This window comes from Gavialis gangeticus, unplaced genomic scaffold (assembly GCF_001723915.1).
Source record: "Gavialis gangeticus isolate Ggan-Ray unplaced genomic scaffold, GavGan_comp1, whole genome shotgun sequence".
Classification (NCBI taxonomy): Eukaryota; Metazoa; Chordata; order Crocodylia; family Gavialidae; genus Gavialis; species Gavialis gangeticus.
This window is the reverse complement of record NW_017728992.1, coordinates 72427576-72435731: the sequence shown is the minus strand read 5'-3', so window position 1 is coordinate 72435731 and position 8156 is coordinate 72427576.

Sequence of the window (8156 nt, the reverse complement as noted above, 5' to 3'; positions counted from 1 at the left end):
CTGAACCTGTTCAGCCTCCACAAGAGAAGGCTGAGGGGAGATCTAGTGGCCTGTTACAAACTAGTCAGAGGGGACCAGCAGGCACTGTTCCCCCAAGCACTACCAGGAGTGACTAGGTCACAAGCTGGCAGTGGGTAGATTTAGGCTAGATATCAGGAGGCGCTACTTCACTGTCAGGGCGGCTAGGATCTGGAACCAACTTCCAAGAGCAGTGGTGCTGGGGGTCTTTAAGAGGAGGCTAGATGAACACCTTGCTGGGGTTGTTTGACCCCAGTACTCTTTCCTGCCATGGCAGGGGGTTGGACTTGATGATCTGCTCAGGTCCCTTCTGACCCTACTAACTATGAAACTATGAAACTATGACATTAGCAATAGCTAGTTCTTTCCACTCTTTCCTCTCCCCATATTATACTATTTTATTTATATATTCAAATAAGATTGGTAACCAAGATCTTAAAGTAATATGCAGTTTTAAAAAAATATTCATCCCATTGAGATGATGGCAGATATAGCCCAATATTAATCAGTTAAGGTAGGTGAGGGGTATCAAACATCCCATGTCTCAGGCTGGATCCAGACCATGGGGCTTTTTGCTGGTTAGATCTGGATCTCGTGGCAGCAGGGTAAGTGGCAGTGGCCCGGCAAGCAGTGGCAGTGGGGCAAGTGGAACTGTGCCTGCACAACCATTGCTCACTGCCCTGCTGTTGAAGGCTGTTCCCAGTGAGACCTGTAGCTCTGAACTCTGTGACAGACCCCACCACCTGACTCCCAAACTCCAGATTACTCTAGGAGTGACTATTAAGCAAATAATTATTTACACTGCAATGCTTACACTTCACCTTGATTTGTATTCTCTTTGCTCCTACATATTTTACAACAGTCTGCTGAAAAGAACTGTGGATTGATATCTCCATTGTCACTGGGCTATATCCTCTTTATTTTATTTTGTTCCCAAATAAAAGAAGCAAGAGTGAAAAATAACTATTGCCAATCCTGGTAAGAATAAAATGGCAAAAAAAAAAGAATAGGATGTTCTTTCTTCTTGCAGATCATAGATCCTCTCATTTCCTTCGATGTTGCATCTATAAAATTAGTGAATCTCCTATCAACACTCCCATCTTTCCTAATCTTGTGAAATTACTGCTTAGTTATGTCACACCCGATAATGATGCATCATCACATTCGGTAACGGATGACATGGAATGTGATGATATTAAGGCAGCAAAGAATCCAGGACCTTCCAAGAAACCTGCTTTTTTTAAAAGAATATTTAGAGGCAACAGGATTTAAGTCTTGAATGAGTTAGTTCAAATTTCATATCTTAGTTTCTCTTTAAGAAAAATCATGATAAGAATACACAACTAAAGAATGTGTGGTGATCTATTAGCCAAACAGGCCAATTTCTCCTGTCTTGACTCGCATGAACAATCCCATTGACATCAACAAGACACTTCTCCCAAAGAAGACAGGAAAGATTTGGCCAATATGTATATGGTATATTAAACATAAAATCAAAATGATTACAACTTCTCTGCATGAGAAGTGAGTTTGGGTCTAAGGCCTGTGCCAAGTATGATGCCAAGGCTCAGATTATACTAACCTTTCATAACCCACAAATCCTCATTTTCCTCATGTTCCAGTTTGTACTGGTTCAGTTCAAGAGGTTAAACTATGATTTCCAAATGATCCAGGAGAACAAGTCCTGACAAGGAAGAGCTTGACTGTAACAGCAGTTCATTGGTAAATCATGCACACCACTCAGTTTTGGAACTCACCCATCTACAAGTTACTAAATTATATTGTGTTTTGAAGAACAGTTTTAGTCATGTCACATATGTTAGGTTTACACATACACACACACACAAGAGGGAGTGTTGTACAGACTTGAGATAAATACTAGTGAAAGAAAGGGTGCTGTGGAAATCAATCTTTCCTTTATATACTCCCAAATTATACTCATAAAGAAGAGGCCTCCAGCAGCTCTGTCAGTCATGATAAAGTTATCACTTTGAGATGTATTACAGGCTCTTTCTTTGTGTGTTCAATGGAAAACATCCCACAGGTGTGTTTGCATTATCAGAGATATATGAAGATTAATTACATGCCTAAGTACTGAAATTCATTGACATATTTTCTAAAATTCAAGTTGTATTTGAACAAATGACTTGAAAAAAGGTCCTACCCAGAAAAAAGTGAGGGAGGAATAAAATTATTTCAAGGACCTAAAAATTTCCACCCTTTAACACTGGAAAATGGGAATTTAGCTGGGGTCTGACTTGCCCTGTACAGTAAGGAAGGGGGGAAATGAATTTGATGCAATGCAAAACCTAGAAAAACAAACACATTTTTACTCTGGCTCCACAAAATAAAACATGTATGCAGCAAAATTTCATTTCATTAACTCCTTAGGGATGCAACGTACTTACAGTGGGTGCATCTACACGTGCCATTAAGGCACTGTGATAAACTCCAGCGTAGTTCACACCAGCGTTACCAATGCAGCCTTTCAGGAGTAGTAGTTTATTTTTTGTTCAGCTCTCTGAGGCTGTGATGTTCACAGTGTGGCACTAGGTGCATAAAGTACTAAACAGTACCACAGTAAAAGAGCTGATACTTACTTTAAGTATGCCTTAACAAACATAATACAAATAAATGGTGGCATGTGGTTTCAAATGAATTGGTCCTTTCCTGAGAATCAAGATTAGCCCAGGAAATAATTTTGATTTTCTACTTTTCATCTTGAAGTCACAAATGTACCTGCTTACCATGCAAATTTACATACTTTCACACATGCAACCACATAGCACATAGGCAATTGAATACATAGGCTGTAATCTAAAAAAAATCTATATGCATCTCCTTGAAAGACATAAATAAACACCTAATTAAGAGAATCAACTTATCTGGGCCCTAATTCAACCAAAATTCAGATTTCCCAGCTGCTGAATACCTGAGTTGCTCCCAGTTCAAATCAGGAAAGGAAAAGTCTCTTCTTAGTTCCTGCTACCTTTAGATTTTCGTAACTTTTGCCTTCCTTTCTTCCACACCACAAACAAAGTAGGCTTACATATGAGTTATGCATTCTGCCTCCATCTGATGGCCATTTCTGAAAGCTGTTGAATTCATATCAGTGTCCACTGGTGTTCCTACCAAGGAGAAGTGCATTCCCACACTCAAAAAACCCCTAGATTTTGAGGTTTCACAGAATGCCACCAGGAACAATGAGATCAAATCGACGAGGTCAAGCCTTGCTTTCTTGTATTGAAGAAAATATGAGTCAACACTGTACCAGTGGCAAAACAAACACAGAAAGTCCAACAAGCAAAACAAACACCTATGAATTATCCAATTCATTTTAGAGCAGAACATTTTTCTAATGTTTGTAAATTTTTACTTCTTTATTTACACATTTCTATGAAAAATAAAGAGCGAGCTAGTGATTTTTCTCCATATTTTTCATTCATTTAAGAGGGTTTTCTATACCTGTCCAAATAACAACAGATTTGTGTAGAAATTAGAGAAGTTATGATTGGTGCGTCCAGACAAGTGCACACATGCCTCTTGTGGCATCTCAGACCAGTTTGAGACACCGCAAGAGGAATGCTGAGAATGAAAAAATGTTCCCCACGCTGCACATATGCAGTGCAGGGTCAAAATTTGATACCTGGACTTCCAGGTATCAAATAAAAACACCGCCGAGAAAAGCAGCACAGGCCACAGTGCCCCACCATGCCCTGAAGCAAGCCTCGGCTCGGACCTTCACAGATGCTCTGGCATGCAGCCAGAGCACCTCCATGGTGCCCCCTGCTGCAAAGCAGTCTCCAGTAAGTAGGGACTGGGAAGTGAGGGAAATTGGGGACTGGAGGGGGTGTGGGGAAAGAGCTGGTCAGAGGGTGTGGGTCCCCCATAGGGCCCAAAGCCCCTCTCTGCAGGGCCCCACCCTGCCCCCCACAGCACCCACAACTCACCTCCTCCTCTGCAGAGGCCATGGGGTGCTCAGGGCCAGCTGCAGCACAGCCCTGGTGCCTTAGTCCTGGGGCCAGGCTGACTCGCCATGGCATCACATGGGACCTTGCCACTTCAGGCAGCACTGGCACCTCTCAGGCTGTCACCCGGGGCCCGGCCCTGCATACAACAACTGCATGTCGTGCCAAGCCAGGTCCTGTTTCCATGGACCTGGCCCGGCCTGACAGCTTGCAGAGCCTGTGGCAGCAGGACCCAGCTCAATGTGAGACATAGTCCCTGTGTACGGGGCCAGGACCTAGGTGACAGCCCAAGCAGCCCATGTTCTGCCTGAAGTGGCACGGCCCTGTGTGACACTGCAGCAAGCCAGCCCAGCCCCAGGATGAGCGACAGAGGCAGCGTTGGCTCTGAGACACTGGGACAGCTTCATGCCACTGAGGACTCTGGCTGCAGTGGGCCCTGAGCACCCCACAGCTGCTGTGGAGGAGGAGGTGAGTTGTGGGCCCTGTGAAGGGGGCTGTAGCCCCAGCGGGGGGGGCATAGCCCCAATGAGGGCACTGTGGGCCATGCAGTGGGGCTGTAGCCCCAGCAGTGGAACTGTGGGCCATATGGTGGGGTGTGGGCCAGTAGGGGGTACTTTGGGGGGGCAGTAGCCCCAGTGGGGGGGCATGTGGGGGTGCTGTAACCCCTGTGGTGGGCCCTGTGGGCACCCCTCCTGAGCAGTCCCACCCACAGAGTTTCCCCACATCCACAGTCCCCCCCAAAATTCCCCCACACCTACCTACACACCCACCTGCTCCCCCCACATCCCTCCACACCCACCCACCCACGGAATATATAGAAATGTATGAATATTATTAGAAGCAAGTGTTTTTAATGGTATCTTTTTTAGACCAGCTGTATGCTTGGGCGAGATGTTAGACATGCTTTCAGGCAAAGTTTCTTTCTGTAGGTCTGGGCCTCAATTCTAATTCCAAAAGATTTTCTTTTGTTCTAGATACTTTAAACACAGTGCAGTACTGCACAGTACAGGTGCATTTACTGCACAGTACGGGTGTACACATGCAAACCCAAACTGTGCAGTAAATATGTCGACTTACACCTACTTGAGTGTAAATTTGATGCAGGTATCAAATTTAAGCCCAGTTAGTTACTGCACAGTAATGCACATGTAGACACCTTACTACACAGTAACACTGTGTGTGTGGACTAATTTGGGACTAACTTTAGTCCCAAGTCAACAAACACACAGGATTAATGTGCTTTAATACCTGCACAAGTAGATACCAGCCTACTCCCATTTACTGTGCATTAATTTACTGCTCAGTTAATTAAAGCCAGTGTAAATACATGTTTAGACACACCGAGTATAAGCTATTGTACATATATATTTAAATCCTTTTCAATAAATGTTAGGATTTGTTTTTTCTTTTCTCCTCCCAGGTGAGGAGCCCTTTGAGGTACAACTGTGCACAGCTACCTTGCATGGAATATCTTTACATAGTGTATCGCACTGTATCATATCACTGGACAGATTCAAGACCACTGGCACTAAACATTGGACCTGATCTTAACCAGAGACTATGTTTGTACTGCAGTAAAAATGTAGCTGCAGCTCCTATAGACATCTCTGAGCTGGCTTTAAACTATCTGGGTAAATAAATGGGCAGTTGATCCATGCTTAGTTCTATGATGCCAAAGACACACTTGTACCCAAGATTAAAGTTTGCTCAGGTATATCAACAAGAGCTGCAATCATGTCATTGATTGTAGCAACTCTAGCTCTAACATGGGGGATGCAGCAGTGGCTGCTCCTGCTATGGCTCCAGGCCACAGCATGCAGTGCAAGCTGATGGCCAAGGGGTAGCACCATGTCAGTGGTGACAGAAAAACCAGAGGGTGACTAGAGCTATATCAGCCCTCACTTGCCCATCTGCCACCAATTACCATGTCTACCAGGGCCCGAAAGCCCCAGATTCTGGGGTAGGCCACTCCCCCCCAGCCACACCCTCTACTTCTGGTAGCCCCGGTGGCAGGCCAGATAGAGTGGTTCCACAGGTCAAACATCCCTGAACCAAATCATCTAGCAGATAAATGGAAGGCATTCATCCACTGCAGCCAGTCCATCAGATTTCAAAAGTGCTACCAAACCCGTACTCATTATAAACATTTTAAAAGTTAAAAATACTGAGCAAGGGAATATTCACAAGAAATTATTTTAAGACTTGACAAACCCCTCTTCTTTCCTCATCCTCCACTCCAACACATACATGCAGAATCAGATTGGAATAGTTTTGCAGCACGACGGGACAGTCATCTAGGTGATGATCCATGACTCCAAGAGTAGTTATTCTAACTATTTAAAATTCATTCTCACCTTCCATTAATGGGGTCAATGAGTGCTCAGGTTCTGGCAAGCCTTACTGAATTCAGTGTGGTTTTAGCCCAAAAACTCTCCTACGCAAAAATTCAACAGATCTTTTTCAGCAGATCGGCCCCTTCTGCCTTTAAGTTATAAATGCCTACATTACTGTCAATAAACAAGTTTTGGCAACTGTTAAAAGACTCTCTACAATGAATGCAAGTGCAACCTGGATTCTATTCTACCATAAGAATCAGAAAATATATTGTAGAGAACATTCCTTTGCTGTCAGTGGATGGACTAGCGGACCCAATAGATTCTTCCTTCTCTAATTTCTTTGATTTTGTTTTTCTGCCTACGCTATGAAATTTCCTGTGTTTATGCACTGCTCTTTCAAAGACACAGTGAACTTAAAAAAGAAATAATACATGTATGTCAAGTTTGTTTACCTACTTTTGTTATAAATAACACTTATGTTTGCTATAATTGAAAGAGATTAGAGGGGAAAAATATTTTTTTCAGTGTAATTTGTGTATTTGACAGCATTTTATTCTGCTTCACAGTGTGTCTGGTGTAGTTAGTTCCCTTTATATGTTTGGATCTTTCCCAGGGCAGCAGGGAAGAAACACATTTTTTTTTAAATAGGGAAATTTGACTGTTAAAACACATGACCTGGGAGAAAATTTCCAGGCAGATTTACTGGCCAATACGGCCAAGCTCACCTATTCAAAAATCAAGAGACTGTCTTAAAAAATCCAGTTTTAAAAATAATAAATTCCATGTTCTTTTTCATTTCTTTCTGTTGTTGAAATGTTTAGGGCCATAGTTTTAAGCTTTTCTTTCTTTTTTTTTTCCTTTCAGACCATGAAGTTTAGAAACTTTTTAAAAATAAAAGCTAAGATAACCTCAGGTAATTTAACTCCTATGGCTTTAAAAAAAGGACCAAATATCACAAAACTTGTGATACTGTCACAAGGCTTGGCAACCCCAAATCCTTGAAACTACTTTTAAATAATGAACTAAACTTCCCTAAAACTGGCGTATGTTGCTTTAGCTTAGTCAAGGCATTTGGGTTACCATACCAGTTAGTGCTGTCTTCATGGACAGGATGAAGTCATACTATAGACACATTAAATAAATATATGCTTTGGATCACATCTAAAAAGCATTGCAGTTAACACAGTTAACTTCTGTTCCTATAGCAAACTGTCTTAACCACAATATTTAAATTGACACATGAACTTCTCCAAAAATTTGGAAGGAAGACAAGCATGGGCAGGAAAGTGAGGACCTAAAGGGTGTTTTGCCATTGACTTCAACATGGCCAGGATTTCATCCCAAATCTAAGGTTGACCTTGTTCAAGGCAAGGCCAAACCACATTAAATAAACAATTCAAAATGGCTTAACTGTGTAACCCCAGTAAATTCCATATGGGAGATTAGTTTATATGAGTTTGAGTTAAGTCAGTGGAACTGCTTATGCCAGGTCTGAATTTGACCTTTAGTTTTCCAATTCAGAAATGAGATTATAAAGGCCTGGCACATAAAGCAGGTTAGAGAATGCAGTTCTTTCCCTTATATGATTATAAAGGAAGACATTTATCAATCTTACTTACTTGACAAAATGACTAAGCAAAAATTATGTGAAGTTCTTTGTTGTTAGAAGCAGAACAAAAGCGGTGGTTGGAAAACCCCAAATTCTTTGGCAATTTAAGCACAGATTAGCTTCCAAAACTGCAAACACAGATCATATATTATTTAAAAGACATTAGAATACCTTTGCCTAAATAGTAAAACAAGATTTTTCTGAGACAAAAAGGGGGGGGGGGGG